We start from the raw sequence: 16,452 nt of genomic DNA, 5'->3' as shown, positions 1-16,452 counted from the left end.
CACAAATCTGTGGGATGTGCAGGCAAGAAGAAGAGGTTAACTGCAAGGCGAAGAATAGTAGAAGTAGAACTGAGAGAGCGAGATAAATACATTTTTAATAGATTTTACATGTGTATGATCGCATGTGTATATACTGCATATATGTGTGATTTACTTATTACCCCAGACAAATCACAACCACTACACACTGATTTGTATACGTTCTGCTGTCCGACCTCTACTGTAACACCGTTGATATGTTCATTCCTGACCACTGCCAGTGTCCTTGCATGATCCCACTGATTACAACACAAAAATTAAAGCAACAAAAAGGAGAACTTTATTATGAATGTAAGTCATCAAATCACAGAGCAAGGTCACATAGACATGGAACCAAACAATGTGAATCACAGCAATGCACTTTTACCCTGCAGGCCAGTGCTGAACAGTTTTGAGCAATAAGTGACAGTGAACAATAACCAGAAAGCGCTTAAAGCATGGGGGATTCATAGTGACATAAACAAAAACAAAACAAAAAGTGGTGTAAAACAGCATGCTGTCTACAGCTGACCACATTTTCAACCCTTGTTTTCTTAAATCCAAAGAGATTAACAATACACTTTAGAAGTTCATTCAGCGTTCAGGAATCTTATGAGACTATTGCTGATTTTCAAGGAAGAATCAAAACCAAGGACACAGGAGCCACAGGAGACCACTTAAGAAAAAAAGTTCTCCAGAGTGCTGTTGCCCTGATTTCAAACCAAATCCAGGAAATGCTCAACTGCTATACACAAACTTGTCATGTTGCATCATTTTCATGACAACCATGTACTGTAACTCACTCTGAAGACTTCTAGTAAAAATTCATCATAATCAAGACCATCTTTTGACCATCTTCTCAGCCTTAATGTTACATCAATCCCTTCAAGTTATCATGCAAATATCTACATGGTGTTCTGCCACAGGCATTTGATAGTATTTCCATTTTTACAACCAAATTTACAAGAAAGAAATCTACAGTTAAAATATGTATGCAAACCTTTCAAAAACATGCTGCTAAAGTCCAATACTGAGATGCGACAGCTAAACATGAGATCTTCACACAACAATCTATCTAACAAAAGACATATTTTCTAACTTTGTTAGAGCTATGTATGGAGTCTCAACATCTGCATGTTCTGTGATGTTTATACACCATTAGCCTTGATTGTTTTTATAATTTCTAGATTAAAAAAAGATAAAGAAAAATTGCTTTGGATTTCAGGCATTCAGAACAATTTTCAGCAAGCCTTTTCCAATTTTCCGTGAATAAATAGGAATTGATGCAGCAAATTTGAATATATGAAGGGATATTTGAACATATAACAGTTTACACATCTAATCTAATATATTTAATTATGTTTAATAAATTAACTGTTGTGGAACACTTCATTTCTCAGAATGGGTTGAATTGCTTTGAATTGCAATTCAATAAATTCCTCTTCCTGTCTCTCCAATTCAGCTTTCTATGAGGTGTGGTCAATTCAATTCAGAGTCAAAGTTATGAACTGAAAAGGAGCTGATTCTTCAGTTCTGAATTTTGCACAGCCCTGGCTGTATGACAATCAATAACTTTGTTCCTACAATCCGTCCATTATTGTTGCACCTTGCCGAACCCATTACCGAGACCTAATGCATCTTGAGGGACTCGAGCCCTCCTACAGATGGCAAGCACTTTGATGCATGATTCCTTACTTCCACTGTACCAGGATTATTACGCCGCTGCTCAATCAACCCCCTGCTTTCCACGACTTTTGGAGGCATTTGGGAAAATAAATCTATATCAACAGTATGTCATACAGTAATGAGTATGCATACGTCGGTATATTTATGCATGTGTGTGAAGGGGTTAGACAGTGAATATACATCTTTGAACAGCCGTCTGCAGAGACCTTAAAAGCTCACTGAAATGGAAATGTGGTTAAATATAGATTGATTAGTTTGTTTGCTGTTGAAGATTGATGTTTTCAGAATACATTTTGCATATTTATCCCATTTATCTGAACTAAACAATATGGCATGCCACCATAAAATATCAGGAAATAACAGGCAGGTGCTCACCACATGGAGAAGAGATCTTCCCCTTGGCCATGTTTTTGTTCAACTAAAGAGCCTTCTCGTTAGGGTTTGTTTCTTGAATCTGCAAGAAAGCACAAAATAAATGAATTAAATAAAGATGAAATGGAGGGAGGAAGAAAAAAACAAGGTGTAATTAGGAAGCAGACAAAACAAACACACAATCAATAGTCTGGAGAAGCTCTGAACACAACAGAACACCCTTATAGATGTGAAAACTGACACAGTATGTTATTACTGTGAATGCTGTCTGCAAGCTCTGTGTTTCACGGCTTTACCCATAATCTCTAGGGCTTGGGTTTCATATGTGCTTCCAGCTAAATCTGGGCCAAGCCACAATGAAACTTTTGCACAATCAATATCATGTAATATGTACAAAGCCCGATACGAAAAAAAAGAGGCTTTACATTTTTTTGCTTCCTCTATCCTCTTATGCACTACACAGGATGCTGTTCTATGACACAGGACATTGCTATTGTTATTTAAAACCCAGAAATCTCACAGCAAGGATTCTGAATATCTCTATCCCAGTCCACTCGTGCTTCTTCTTGTGGAAATCATTTCATTCTGACAGTATTTCTCTCTTTCTTTTACCATCTGAAAAGACACTAATGAGTCTCTCCATACAGGCCTGGCAGTAGACAGAGGCAAGGTGATTATGCAAACACCAGGTCCTGAATTGCTAATGAAAGCTGGGGAATATGTAGAAGACAACTGTGTAGTAAAGGGGAAAAAAAAAAAAACGGTAGAAAGTTTGTTTCTGGACTCTCTTGTAAAATCAGTCCTGACATTCAGTGCTATTAGTAGCCCATTAAGCAGTTCAAGGACAATAGCTGTCCTCCTGTTTGATCATTTATCGTCCGGATCTCGTTGTTATGCTCACTGCCTAAGATCAAGATGACCGTAGAATACCAATGGCCTCACTGAATGTGGACAAACTAGGTCAAATAATTCTTCTTGGCTCTATTTGCACTCTGCAAAATATTGTTTCATAAGGCTGTGTTATTTATCTTCCACGTAAAGTATTGGCGCAATAACCTTGCTTTGTTCAAACATAATGAAGCAAGTTTTGGTGCCATATGAAAGCATAACATTTCAAAAGCACAAGCTGAAAAGACCCTTGATATTGATTCATGCTTGTGGGTGTTACAATCCACACTGAAAAAGTAGGACAACTCAACCTGTGCAAGGTGAAATGACAGAGTGTACCTTCCCTCTCCTATACCCCTAAACATACCGGCTGTATCTGTTAAGTGAAAGGACCACAGGAGGAGGACAGCAAATAAAATTAATCTCAGTCCCTTCCTTAATCATCAGCGGTAGTTTCACCAAAGACACCGCATGGATAACACATGGGGCAATCAGTTGGTCATTGTTTTCTCAGACAGTGTGGTATAAAATTGCTTCCTGTTTAAAGAAGAGAATGACATATTTTACACGTAAGATGCCTGCTTAGAGTGTCCAAATTTAGTTCCATTAGTTATCCAAAAAGTATTCTTAGGCAGCTTTCTGGATTATGATTTTCTTCTCAAACTGCTTAACTAATAACTAAAGCCTTTGTCTCCAATAGGTCCAGTTTTTCTTTTCATCTTATGAAAATTATGTTGAAAAGGATTCAGAAAGGTAGATTCTCTGAATGAACTTACTGTAAAGACTCCATTTTTCACTTTAACTTTTTTCCTCAAGAAAAACCTTATTTTGTGTTTACAGAGGAAAATTATAGAAATGACATGCAAGTACACGAATAATTCTAATATCTGAGTAAACCATTCCTTGAATCTACATCATATTCCTTAAAAGCAACAACAACAACAACAACAACAACAACAACAAAACTTCTATTCAGCATGGGTGCCTTTAATAGCTTTTAATTAATGGTACAAAATATTTCTGTTTCAAATTAATGCTGTTTGTTTTGAACTCTCTTTCCAGTTCTCACAGAGTCCTAAAATAAAATGTATCACCGCCTCTACAAAAATATTCAGCAGCTCAACAATTTTCAAAATTGTTCAAACTAAATGTTGCTTTTCACAGCAAATCAGCTTATTAGAATGATTTCTGAAAGACCATGACATTGAAGATTAGATTAATGGCCGCTGAAAATTCTGCATTTCCATCACATGATAATTATTTACAGTACAGACCAAAAGTCTGGAAACATTACTATTTTTTATGTTTTTGAAAGAAGTTTCTTCTGCTCATTAAGCATGCATTTATTTGATCAAAAATACAGAAAAAAATGTAATATTGTGATATATTATTACATTTTAAAATAATTGTTTTTAAATTTATTATACTTTAAATTATCATTTATTTCTGTGATGCAAAGCTGAATTTTTAGGATCATTATCACATGATCCTTTAGAAATCATTCTAATATGATGATTCATTATCAAAGTTGGAAACAGTTCTGCTGCTTAATATTTTTTCAGAACATGTGATACCTTTTTAGGATACTTTGATGAATATATATATATATATATATATATATATATATATATATATATATATATATATATAAATATAAAATAAGCTATGTTTTTAAAATATACATATTTTGTAATAACAATATACACTACTGGTCAGTAATTTGGGGTCAGTAATTTTTTTTTTCTTTCTTTTTTTTAAAATAAAATCAATACTTTTATTCAGCAAGGATGTGTTAAATTGATAAAAAGTGATAGTAAAGAAAATATATTATTAGAATGTATATTATTAGAATTTTTTATTTTTTTTTAATAAATGCAGTTCTTTTTAACCTCTTATTCATCAAATATATTAGACAGCAGAACTGTTTCCAACACTCATAATAAATCAGAATATTAGAATGATTTCTAAATGATCATGTGATAGACTGGATGTTACATGTGACACTGAAGGCTGGAGTAATGATGCTGAAAATTCAGCTTTGCATCACAGGAATACATTTTTGTTGAAGTATATTCAAATAGAAAACTATTATTTTAAGTTGTAGTAATATTTCACAATATTACTGTTTTTTCTGTATTTTTGATCAAATAAATGCAGGCTTGATGAGTAGAAGAAACTTCTTTCAAAAACATTAAAAATAGTAATGTTTCCAAACTTTTGGTCTGTACTGTATATTAGTAAACAGATCAGTAATTAAAATAGAAACAATTTCATATTTTATAAAATAAAATAAAAATTCCCCCTGCATTTTTAAATGCAGGCTTGGTGAACATGAAAGACTAACCAACTCCAAACTTTTCAAACATATACAATAGAGCACTTAACAGAGAAAAGAACAAAATGCCCTAATGCTGGTATTTATTAAACACTGGTATGTTCTCTCAATGACCAGCGGCCATGGTGATATCTATCTCATTCAATTATTCTGCCCACATGGACATCTTGCTAAATCCCTTTCAATCTCATGTGCTTGATTAGTCTTCAGTTCATGCTTGATTTGCCCTTTACTATGCATCAACTTGGGGCCTGTTGTAATGGATAACAACACACCAATTAATCCCATCATTGTGGCAATTAAGTAGATTGAGTGCTCTGATACCAGCGGGGATTCCAGTGGGTGCCGTGGGGTTGGCAGGGATGGGAGCAGTGGATTGATGCTCCCATGAGCCTCCAGGACACTAACACAGATGAATGCATCTGCAGCACATTCAAACAAAGAGTTAAGTGCCATAAAGAGTGAGCATTAGTTTAATATTTCATAAACTGTGCTCTAATATAATGTGACATTTTAAAAAGGGAGCTTCTCCCCTCCTGAGTTAAACCAGACTCCATTAGTGTGGCTTCTTAGCATAGGTCAAGTTTGATCCTTGTGGGGATAGAGTGTGTGGTAGACTGTTTTGAGGTAGCTTGTGTTTAGGCAGTGGGGATATTGCACAGCCGGAGTGAAGACTTAGTGTCATGGTGCTCCTAACGGGGTGTGGATTACAGAGATCTCAACTAACTTCCCTAGCGTGGTTAAGCTCTTGCATGACAGTGGAAAAAGCTCTTGCTTTCGCATCTGCCTTTATTTCTCCATTCATAATTGCTACTTTCAATCTCCAGTGTGCTATTTAAATGGCACTGTCGAAATGCTTTTTTTAACCATGTAAAATAAATAAACAAATTAATGTAAATTAATTAATACATACAACAAGCACAGTTAAAATCAAGATGATTGTACATGTCACTAAAACAACAAGTACTAACAAAACGAATTAATTATAGTATTATAGAGATGTGTTGTGTGCTGTTTCCAAATAAATTCAAGTAAGGGCTTCCTATTTTCCTTTTTTTTTTATCTGTATCAATGGTCTTTCTGTGTGTTCTGCTTCATTTTGTGTTTCCTATTCATTGCCTTCTCTCTCTCTCTCTGTTTTGTTCAGTGTCCTTTTCTCTCCCTACATCTCCTCTTTGTCTCTGCTCTTTTGCCATGCTCATGTTGGGTAAATGAGAAGTGGCAACACACACAGACACATGTACAGTGTCTGTTCTCATTTGCTCAAAGAGAACTGCCTCCTCCCTCGGTCCCAGAGACACTGTGCAGTGCAATCCAAGGAAGAAGAAGAAGAAGAAGAAGAAGAAAAAAAGAGATGAATGCACTTAGAGCACTCATCAAATTAGTTCAAGTGCAAATAAACAAAGAATACAATGCTTTACCACTGACAGAGAATGGGATTGAAAAGAAGAGAGCTATACTGAGAAATAATTGTTCAATAATTGTAAAGGTTTTTCACATTGATCTCATTAATACATAATATGTTTGGGTATTAAGTTTTGGATTTTTAATAAATTAATATGTTTTTTTATTTTTTTATTAATATTTTAATTCAACAAGGGTGCATTGATTTGGTTAAAAATGACAAGTAAAAAAAAAACCTGGGATTTTTAACTGGGATTTATAAATCACCTGAACGCCTAATAAATTTCCATTGATGTTTGGTATATTAGGATAGGATAATATTTGGCTGAGATACAACAATTTGAAAATCTGGAGTAAAAAAAAACAAAAACAATTCTAAATATTGAGAAAATTGCCTTTAAAGTTGTCCAAATTAAGTCCTTAGCCATGCATATCACTGAACAAAAATAAAGTTTTGATATATTTACGTTAGGGTATTTACAAAATATCTTAAATGGAACATGATCTTTACTTAATATCCTAATGATTTTTTGCATAAAAGAAAAATCAGTAGTTTTGACCCATACAATGTATTGTTGGCAATTGCTACAAATATACCCATGCTACTTAAAACAGGTTTTGGGTTCTAGGGTCACATATTTCAAATACTGTTCATTTGAACTTTATACTCAGCAAAGTATCTTGAAAATTGTATCACAGTTTACATAAAAAATATGAAGCAGTATTGTTTTATTTTCAAAACATAAAATAAGAAATATTTCTCACCAAATCAGCATATTAGAATTATTTGTGAAGTATCATGTGAGATCTTTGCAGGAATAAATTACAATTTAATATAAATTCAAAAAGAAATGTTTATTTTAAATTGCAATAATATATGAATGTTTTAATGTGATGTATTGTTTGACCCAAACATATATATATAAGCTCTTTAAAATAATAAAGCTCTTTTATTCTTCATATAGCTCATATCATCCAAACCATTGTTTGAGATGTGTAGACTGTTTCTGTAGTGCAGCATGTTAGAGATATCATTACATGAACATAATGAGCTTGTTATAAGGAAGAGTTTAACCCATGGGCAGAGGAACAATTCAGTTAATCTCTTTGCTTTGGGCTAATTAGGGTAAAATCCCTATACAGACGCATACCAGCATTGTGACCTCTGCCTCCATCCTCTCATTTAACATCTATAAATGAGCATGAAGACAATTTGCAAATTGTCTGCCAAGGCTTTTTGCTCTGTTTGCAGACCTGAAGACTGAGCTGAAACAACTATAATATAAAAACACATGCAACACCACTTAATGGCTGCGCTTTTTCAATAGATTCAATAAGATGACATAATGAAGTACATCAGTGGCCTTCAGGCTTATGTCCATTATGACAGTTTGATTTATTCACATAATACAGCATTAGGAAGCAATTGAACAAAAATGTTGACAAAGTACTCTTAATTGAGATTGATTTTAAGAACATGCTATTAATGGGAAAATCTTAGATACCTGTATGTAGTGCATGCTGGTTTCATCTGCCTGTTAAAAAACCTCTCTGTTATTGATCTTGTGGTAATTGATTTAAGTTATCCTAAACTGGCTTTTAAGGTATGTTTTTCACATCAGTGCTAGAGTTCCTTTAACTGTTTGTTAGATCCAACATTGATTTAAAAAATCTTAAAGGTTGAAATGCACCCACACAGTAAGATCAGGGCAGCGTTTTTGATATGTAAAATTTAGAATATGTGTAAGGCTTACTCAGATAAATAAAACTGGCTCCATTTTTCTAAATAACAATACATTGAACATAGAAATTGACTGGATTTCGTCTGTCCAATCAAGTCACACCTTCCAGATCATTATCTTAATACTTAAAAGGAAAAAAAAAAAGGAATGAAATCAAATAAACTAAAATTTGTTTTGTAAAACAAAACAATACAATAAAATAAGCATAAACCTTGTTATATGTATAGAGGGTTATGGTTAAAACAAGACATATGCAGTGATTTTAGTTAATTTCATGTTGTTTTAAGAATCTTTAGAAATTCTTACTTGGAAAAAGGACAAAAAATATCTTGTACAGAATATAGTTTGTGAGAGGAGGTGATTATAGATTTCTCACAAGTCAGTAGACTAACCCCAATTGATAAAATTCACTCTAGAGTACCGATCTACTCCTGTGGCACCATTTGATTCTTAGTCACCCTCATTTGAATGAGTGTAATATTCTGACTTGAACCACCACAACAGCAGCTTGGCAAAATTGCTTTCCTCTTCCCATTTCTCTCTCTCCATCACTTGTAAGACCGAGGCAGCCGTGATATATGGTCACCAGCAAATTGAGATTCATCAGGCAGCCTGTCTTGCTCACTTGCATCTATATTCAATTCTGAAGCATCTGTTATGGCTGAGGCAGTCCAGGACATGCTGGTATTGTGAGGGTGAAATTGTGCTTGGATAAATAAACTTACAGGCCTAATAAAACCCAGTGAAAATATATATCACAGCCTCAATAACAGTGAAAATCTTGAAATCAGTTTCTTGAAAAACTATAACTGCATGCTGGCAGAAGGCTGCAAGTAAGTCACAATTCACTTAGTACTTTAATCATAAACACGAGAATACAAACAAAGTATTTTTAGACAAGTTGCAAATCATGTAGTGTATTATTCTAAGAGTCATATCTGCTATATAGTCAACATTCATGCTAGTGTTTCTGTTCAAATGTGAGCACTTACGAATGTTTGTCTTTAATGGCTTTTAGGATGTTGTCCTATTTCATGCAAAAAATGTACAGGTGGAGTGTAACCGCCCATGCTCTTGAGAGCTCATCAAAGATTGAGATGCACCTCTACTGTAGGGAAGAAAAAATAAATGAGCGCACATACCGCTTATATAAGCAAAAAAACCAAAACAAAAAACAAAGAGAAAACCCTCCTGGCTGAAAATCACAGGCGGTAGCAACGCCACTGTAACAATAGCCACAGCTTTCTCAACCCTAGAGGCTTATTCAGCACAATGCATGGTATTAAACAAAGTCTCCCTCTGTGAAAGTGGATTTCCTGTCTAGCTTTAGATACACACAATGTTTCTTTGCATGCAAAGAGAGATGAAACAAATGTATCTATAATTTTAAGGTTGTAGCAGCGTCCCCCCCCCCCCAGTTAGTCAGAGTTTCAGTAATTATTAGCATGCTGTGATGTAGAGGTGAGACTGGTTGTTACACGAAGCAAAGCAAAAGACAAACAAAGGCATGAAGCCAAGCCTAGACAAGAATTAACGGGAAGAGCGAGCGACGATAGCATATTCAGAAGGCATTTGAAAGCTTACTTGTAACGCAGACACGACCTTGTTTATAGAGTGCCCTTGTACTTCGCATGCATGTTTCACCTCTCTCTGCACACCTCCTCCTCAAAAATCACCTGATACGAAAATGTCAAATATATTCAACACTAACAATCATCCATAAAAGTGCTCCATGTTCACACTGGAGAGTTAATACTTCCTGTGCCCTTCAAAGCCGTGCTAAGGGATGCTCACATTTGCACTTAACTACTCTCACATTTATGCAAGGTTTGCTCTCTGTCTGCTTGTGTGCATATGTTATTTACTTTGCTTGTTTAACCTGTACTAACATGTAGCGGCGTAGAAATGACTGAAGAGGTCCCAAATAATATCAATATATAAGGTCAGCTAATTAATATTAATTAGGTGGCATAACATTCACCCCTTAGCAGGTAAATTGCCATTAGTACAAAGATGTCAGGAATCAGGTATATTTTTAACCACAATAACTGGTGGTAGAATACAACTAGGGAAAAAATAAAAGAAAACTAAAATTGTGCTTAAAGAAATTAAATGCACGACAAGCTTAGTTTAAAGTGCCCCATTATCGATTTTTGAAAATTACCTTTCATGCAGTATGTAACACAGCTCAAAGTAAATGGAATCCTGCAAAGTTTTAAATCTGAAAGTACACCTTGTATAAAGTTTTTATCTCTCAAAAGAAATAGTTGACCCTGAACCATTGAATCATTTTTAAAATGCATCACAAGCTGTTTCATGTTGATGTCAACATGAAACATTAGCATATTGTTCGCCCACTTGCTGGACTTTTCGGGCTGGTATGAATGAAAATGCAATTAATTTTTTGCCACTTGCCGCTTTTGGAGCGGTAAAAATAGTGGTTTCTCCGGTAAGGATGTACACAAAGCAGTGCTGCGCTACAAACGCTGCTTTATAAGGCATTACAGGCATGATGTAATGGAAATGAGACCAATCTGACCCATCTGACCAATCTCTGCAGATTAGCGTCATGCAAAGGAGGAGTCTGGAAAATTAATAGTTGAGTTAAAAAGTCTTTTTGACCTTGCATGTTTGTCAACCTGTTGTTGGGGACTCCCAAAACCAAAATATGAACCTTTTGATACCAATAATAGGGGCACTTTATTTTGTGACTTGACATTCAGCCAAGTATGTTGACTCATACTCAGAATTCGTGCTCTGCATTTAACCCATCCAAAGTGCACACACACACACACACACACTGTGAACACACACCTGGAGCACTGGGCAGCCATTTATGCTGCGTCGCCCGGGGAGCAGTTTGGGGTTCGATGCCTTGCTCAAGGGCAGGTATTGCCGGCCCGAGATTAGAACCCACAACCCTAGGGTTAGGAGTCAAACTCTCTAACCACTAGGCCGCCACTCCCCCATAATAAGGATTAGTAATACGTTTTATAGCCTAATAATTATTCACTGTTGACTTTCATACAATTAGTACACACAGTTCTGGTTGCTAAAAGTGATAAAAGGCACAAACTGAAAAGTAGGGAGACAAAATAAGTCATTACAGTGTATCATTATATGGACTACAGTGTATCATTATATGGCTCATGAATATTAATTAGGTGGCATAACAAAAGGCACCTGAAGGAGCACTAGTACAGGGATGTCAAATGAAGTCCAGAATCAATTAAGGGGTAAAATGAAAAGCAAAATGTAATATTTACTAAATTCACACACCAGGGGGCTTTAGATTGCATAAACATGATAATCAAGGAATATAAAGCAAATAATTGGCCTATTATCAAGAAAAAAGAGAAAACTGCTCATTGCTTTGGGCTGGATAACTTAAGATAATAAACCACTGAAACATGAAAACAAAAATATGCTTAAAATATAAACAGTATTTAATCTAATAAATGTTTATTTAGTAATTACATTGCTACACCCGCCTAATTTTTCTATATTCCTCTTATTCCTTATGTGCCTCAGCCTAATTCTTAAGGTACAATGAGTTGTTGAAGCTGATAAGGGAATACAAGGATCAGAGTGAACAATGGTCAGTAAAATGCCAATCAATACCCACACTTCATTAGTTCATTCTAATCTGCACTCCAAACAACAGATTTAATGTCTTCTCACAACTATCCCTTGAATGAGATTTGTTTATTTAGCATGGTAAGCCTCACAGTCATTTACACACATTAGCATCACACCTGACTGGATATCCAGAATAGGACACAAAACTGCTTCAGGAATGGATTTTTGGAACAAAATGGAGATGGTGTTTACATGGTGAAGGGTAGGAGAACTGACATGATGGATTTTTTGGAGATGAACATCTCAGCATTTGCCATGAGCTTTGGTAAAGTGCTATGAGTCACTTTGACAAGACGTCATGTCAGATGTTCAAAAAGAATGGGATGTCTTTCTATGTTTAGAATCAAATTGGTGAGTCTATTCTTATTTTTGATGAAAGGGTATTTCTAATGAAAAATGCAAGGAACTTCGAATGGATGTGGGGCTTTCGGCAAGTTTAAGACTGCAGTGTGACATGAGTTAACATTAAATTTAGAAATGTTAATGACATACCTTTTTAAAGAACATTTTAGCAAATCCATTTTCCAAATCCAAATTCCAACAAATCAACCCTTGCTTAAAAGTGTGTACTTGTTATACTCATGATAAATAAAAATAAATATTAATTGATACATTGAGATCAAAGGAATTATAAGACCTCCAAAACAACAAGGGCCAGTTTTTACTAGCAACTTGCACCAGTGCAAACTGCCTTTTGCTGTTAAAATTTTACTGTCAAGTTTTACTAAAGACACGTAGCGATAAATTAACGCTGAAAAGGCATGAACAGTTATTTTTACACCTGACCTTATTGAATATGCATTTGTAGGAGTTTCCCTTACAGACACAAAATGTATTGGAGGAGAGTATTCGAATGAATCATGCAATGCGTTTTACTAAGCTTTGCGCTCATTACTCGCATTTGCAGCATTAACGCCCCCCAAAAAAACATTTCTTAGACTATTTTGTGCTTGAAATGGCTGCAATTGATGCTGCTAGGAAGAGGCACCACAGAGAACAGAGAGCGCGTGGTTGAGGATATTTTTCCTTGCATATTAATTTATTTGGAATGACAAAAGAACACATTATCCAACATAATGTTTGCCAAGCCATACTATTTTTAATTTTTCAAAATTTATTTACGACTTGGAACCCTCAACTAGGAGTCACGCAATACCAGGGCTCTCAAAACTTCTAGCAAACCATAATTTTTTGGGGCCACCAGATCTTTTCAACATACTGGGGTTTCTTTATTTCCTTATTTGCAACTACAACAATTTGCGCTGCACTTGGTATATGTAAAAGAGATGGTCTTTAATTTGCACACTGTTAATAAATCATCTGCAGAAATTTTCTCTCCCATCGGTGCTGTTTTGGAATTGCGCTCTTGTGCTAATTTGCCCTGTTTAGAAAAAACTGGCCCCAAATTTTAAATAAAACCACAATCCATATCATTATGGATTGAGGGAGGCTTTTGAACAAGGTGACCTGTTTGCTGTGCACTATTGAGAGAACTGAAGCTGATTGGCATGCCATTTGGGCATACAATCAGAGCATACACTAGGTGTCGGTTGGAAACCCAGGACTGATTTCCACCACTCTGCTCGCTGTGTTGATGCATGGTGCAATCAAGCCAGAGATTAAAGGTCCTCCAAAGATCAATCTAACACCATTGCACCTCTGCTTACACCGATGAATGCAGATATACTGATACTCAATATGTGGGTTGATGGAGAGGGGAAAAATTTACTGAAAAAATAACAAAACCTTCGACAGAGAACGAAATTAGATCAGTAATTTCTTTTACGTTCACCCTTGAAATCTCCACCCATCACACTGCGACTGTTACATTGCTTGTATGTGACTATGCTGCCACTGGAGTTTCATTTCCTGCTCATTACAGCTCTGTGAAAGATTGACATAGATTGCAGCAGCACATGCAGCTAGATTTGAGAGCAGGAACTGAATTATCCATTGTTCTGTCAGAGCTCATTGTTTTTATTACCCTTTTATCACCAATGTAATAGCGCTCAAATTCATAGGTATTTGTACGCAGTACAATACGGTTCTTGAAAGTGTATGTTTCAAAGAAGATTTAAAACATTCTGATTTTAAATATTTCAGGGGTCATGTCATGTCAGAGGCTGCAGAAAATGAATTATGAAATCTCACTGAGCTCTGGTAATAAATCTAATAAAATAAAATACAAAAAATAAAATCATATCAGTTCTGTACAGTTGTCAGATTATTCCTAAAGATTAGTACATCTCCAAGTTGCCTTATGTCGTCAAACACTGATATTTTATGTTACTGTACCCATTTAAACATTTTAATACAAATGATCACCCTATTATCACAGTTCATACAAGATCTGTGGAAGGAAAAAAGTGTCATCTTTAGCTTGAAGCAACAGGTGGCCTTTCTCGCTCCACGTATATTTGTGTACATTAACAGTGCATAAAATGAGCAGGTGTTAATTCACTAAATGTAATACATTTAAAACACTTCCCTAAACCTAGAAAACCATGCAGAAAAGTGCATCAAAAAGCCTCCATTAAAAATCGTCCATTGAGGAAAACCTCATAATGGCTGAAATCTGATACAAATCATCAGATGAGTGTGATTTCATCTTGAATACACTGTTGACATTTAGTACTAAGCTCTGGTTGACACTGAATAATCGGCTTCCAAAGATGCAGGAGACGACATGACCCCAAAACAACTGTGATTCAGAAAGGTCACAACCAAAATATAGGAAATGCACATCAGAAACCAACTTATACCCCTACGCCTCCCATTCAGTGGCTCGCTGTGTGGGTCCCATTCAGCGCCCCAAAGGGTGTGGGGTTACACGGACATATTAACTTTCCAATCTTGAGTGTATCAGATCTCTCTCATAGGTCAATGCCAGTGATAATGCACAACATGCTCTGGTGCACAAAAACAAGAGGCCATGATTCAGCATGATCAATGATGAATACACAATGAGCAACATATATCTCAATGACTCTCTTCAAACGGAGATTCAATTTACCAATGATAGAGCTCCCTTTTTCTAATGTACAACCTGCACATTTAGTGTAACACTATGTTGACCAAGCTTTGAACAGCCTAAAGTGGTTTGCTGGTCTCCCAGCATGCCCAAACATATAAAGTTGGTTGTTTTAAAGGTTTTAGATGGGTTTTGGGCACTGCTTTAGCTGTATGTGTGTGTGTGTGTGTGTTTTCATTTAGGAAAATAATCATTCATATATTCTAGTGCTATCTAAAACCCCCATGTTTTACATCTCTGTATGGGTTCTGAACTTGTTTTCCTCTCAAAAGGATAACATGACATGTTTAAAAATTTTGGACAGCTGAAAAGCAAGAAATTAGACCTTTCAGTGCCCTATGCTTGCTGAGTCTTGCACTCTGTCAATGAAGAATAATGTCTCTATTCATCCTTTTGTTCCTGTGAAGTTTAAAGTTTGATGAGCATGGCATCCTGTCCAGCATTTTAAAGCTTATTCATAACTCTTTGTACTTCAGGTGTATCATGCTACCTATCATCCCTCACATTGATAGCACAACACAAACAGAGGACGTGGATTGGGTTTGTATCAGAAAGGCTGTAGTTCTACTGTTGAAAGTAACTAAAGAGAGACATAGATAATTCTTGTACATATAGCTTTGGCATTCATTAGCCTGGAAAGTTGACACACGTTAGCGTGTTGATAAACGGATTTAAAGCATCTTGTTGATGGAAAGGCTTAGCTCAGATTAATGGATTAAAATGCCTGTTTCTACTGATTAGATTCTCATTACTGCCCTGACCTGTTGGTCAATTAACATCATCAGTGACACAAACACACACACACACACACACACACACACACACACACACACACACACACACACACACTTTCAGCAAGTACACTAGCTACAGGTGAAAATAGTTAGGATTTTAACCCTTATATGCAGCATGGCAAAATCAGTCCATGCAATAACCGTACTTAGGCCTACAGTATAATAAGTTAGCTTTATGTACTAGGTTTTATTAAGTTACAGCTAATTTCAGGGCAAATAAAATAATTTATTTACTGCTTTGAGTGATGCTTACTTAAAATATTAATGTAGCCACAAAATAACAAATTACATTAATAAACCAGTGAGAGGCAGCAGTTCACTAATATGTTGCTAATGTGCAAAACAAAAACATAAAAGTGAAGAAAAAATAGTTTTTGGGGTGGGTCAATTGACACAAGACAGCAAATAAAATTGGCAAATAAAAACAAGAACAGTAAAAAAAAAAGCAACTGCATTATTTATTCATGCCGCAATGCACTCTGGGAGTCAGTGAGTAGCTACTAAGTCAAAAGTAAACCTAAAGCCTAGTGGTTAGAGATTGTG

The 16,452-nt window shown here is 35.6% G+C and overlaps 1 protein-coding gene across 3 annotated transcripts in view; it reads right to left on the bottom strand.

The window, feature by feature from the left end:
* The window catches only part of LOC132109654 (leucine-rich repeat and immunoglobulin-like domain-containing nogo receptor-interacting protein 2), a 383,416-nt gene that overhangs the window by 102,596 nt on the left and 264,368 nt on the right, over window positions 1–16,452 (bottom strand). For all 3 annotated transcript variants that reach the window (XM_059515916.1, XM_059515917.1, XM_059515915.1), the window contains one exon: window positions 2,080–2,158. The gene's annotated coding sequence lies outside the window, so the exon portion shown is untranslated. The remainder of the gene's footprint in view (window positions 1–2,079; window positions 2,159–16,452) is intronic.

This window comes from Carassius carassius, chromosome 29 (genome assembly GCF_963082965.1).
Source record: "Carassius carassius chromosome 29, fCarCar2.1, whole genome shotgun sequence".
Lineage (NCBI taxonomy): Eukaryota > Metazoa > Chordata > Actinopteri > Cypriniformes > Cyprinidae > Carassius > Carassius carassius.
This window is presented reverse-complemented; position numbering and strand designations above follow the sequence as displayed.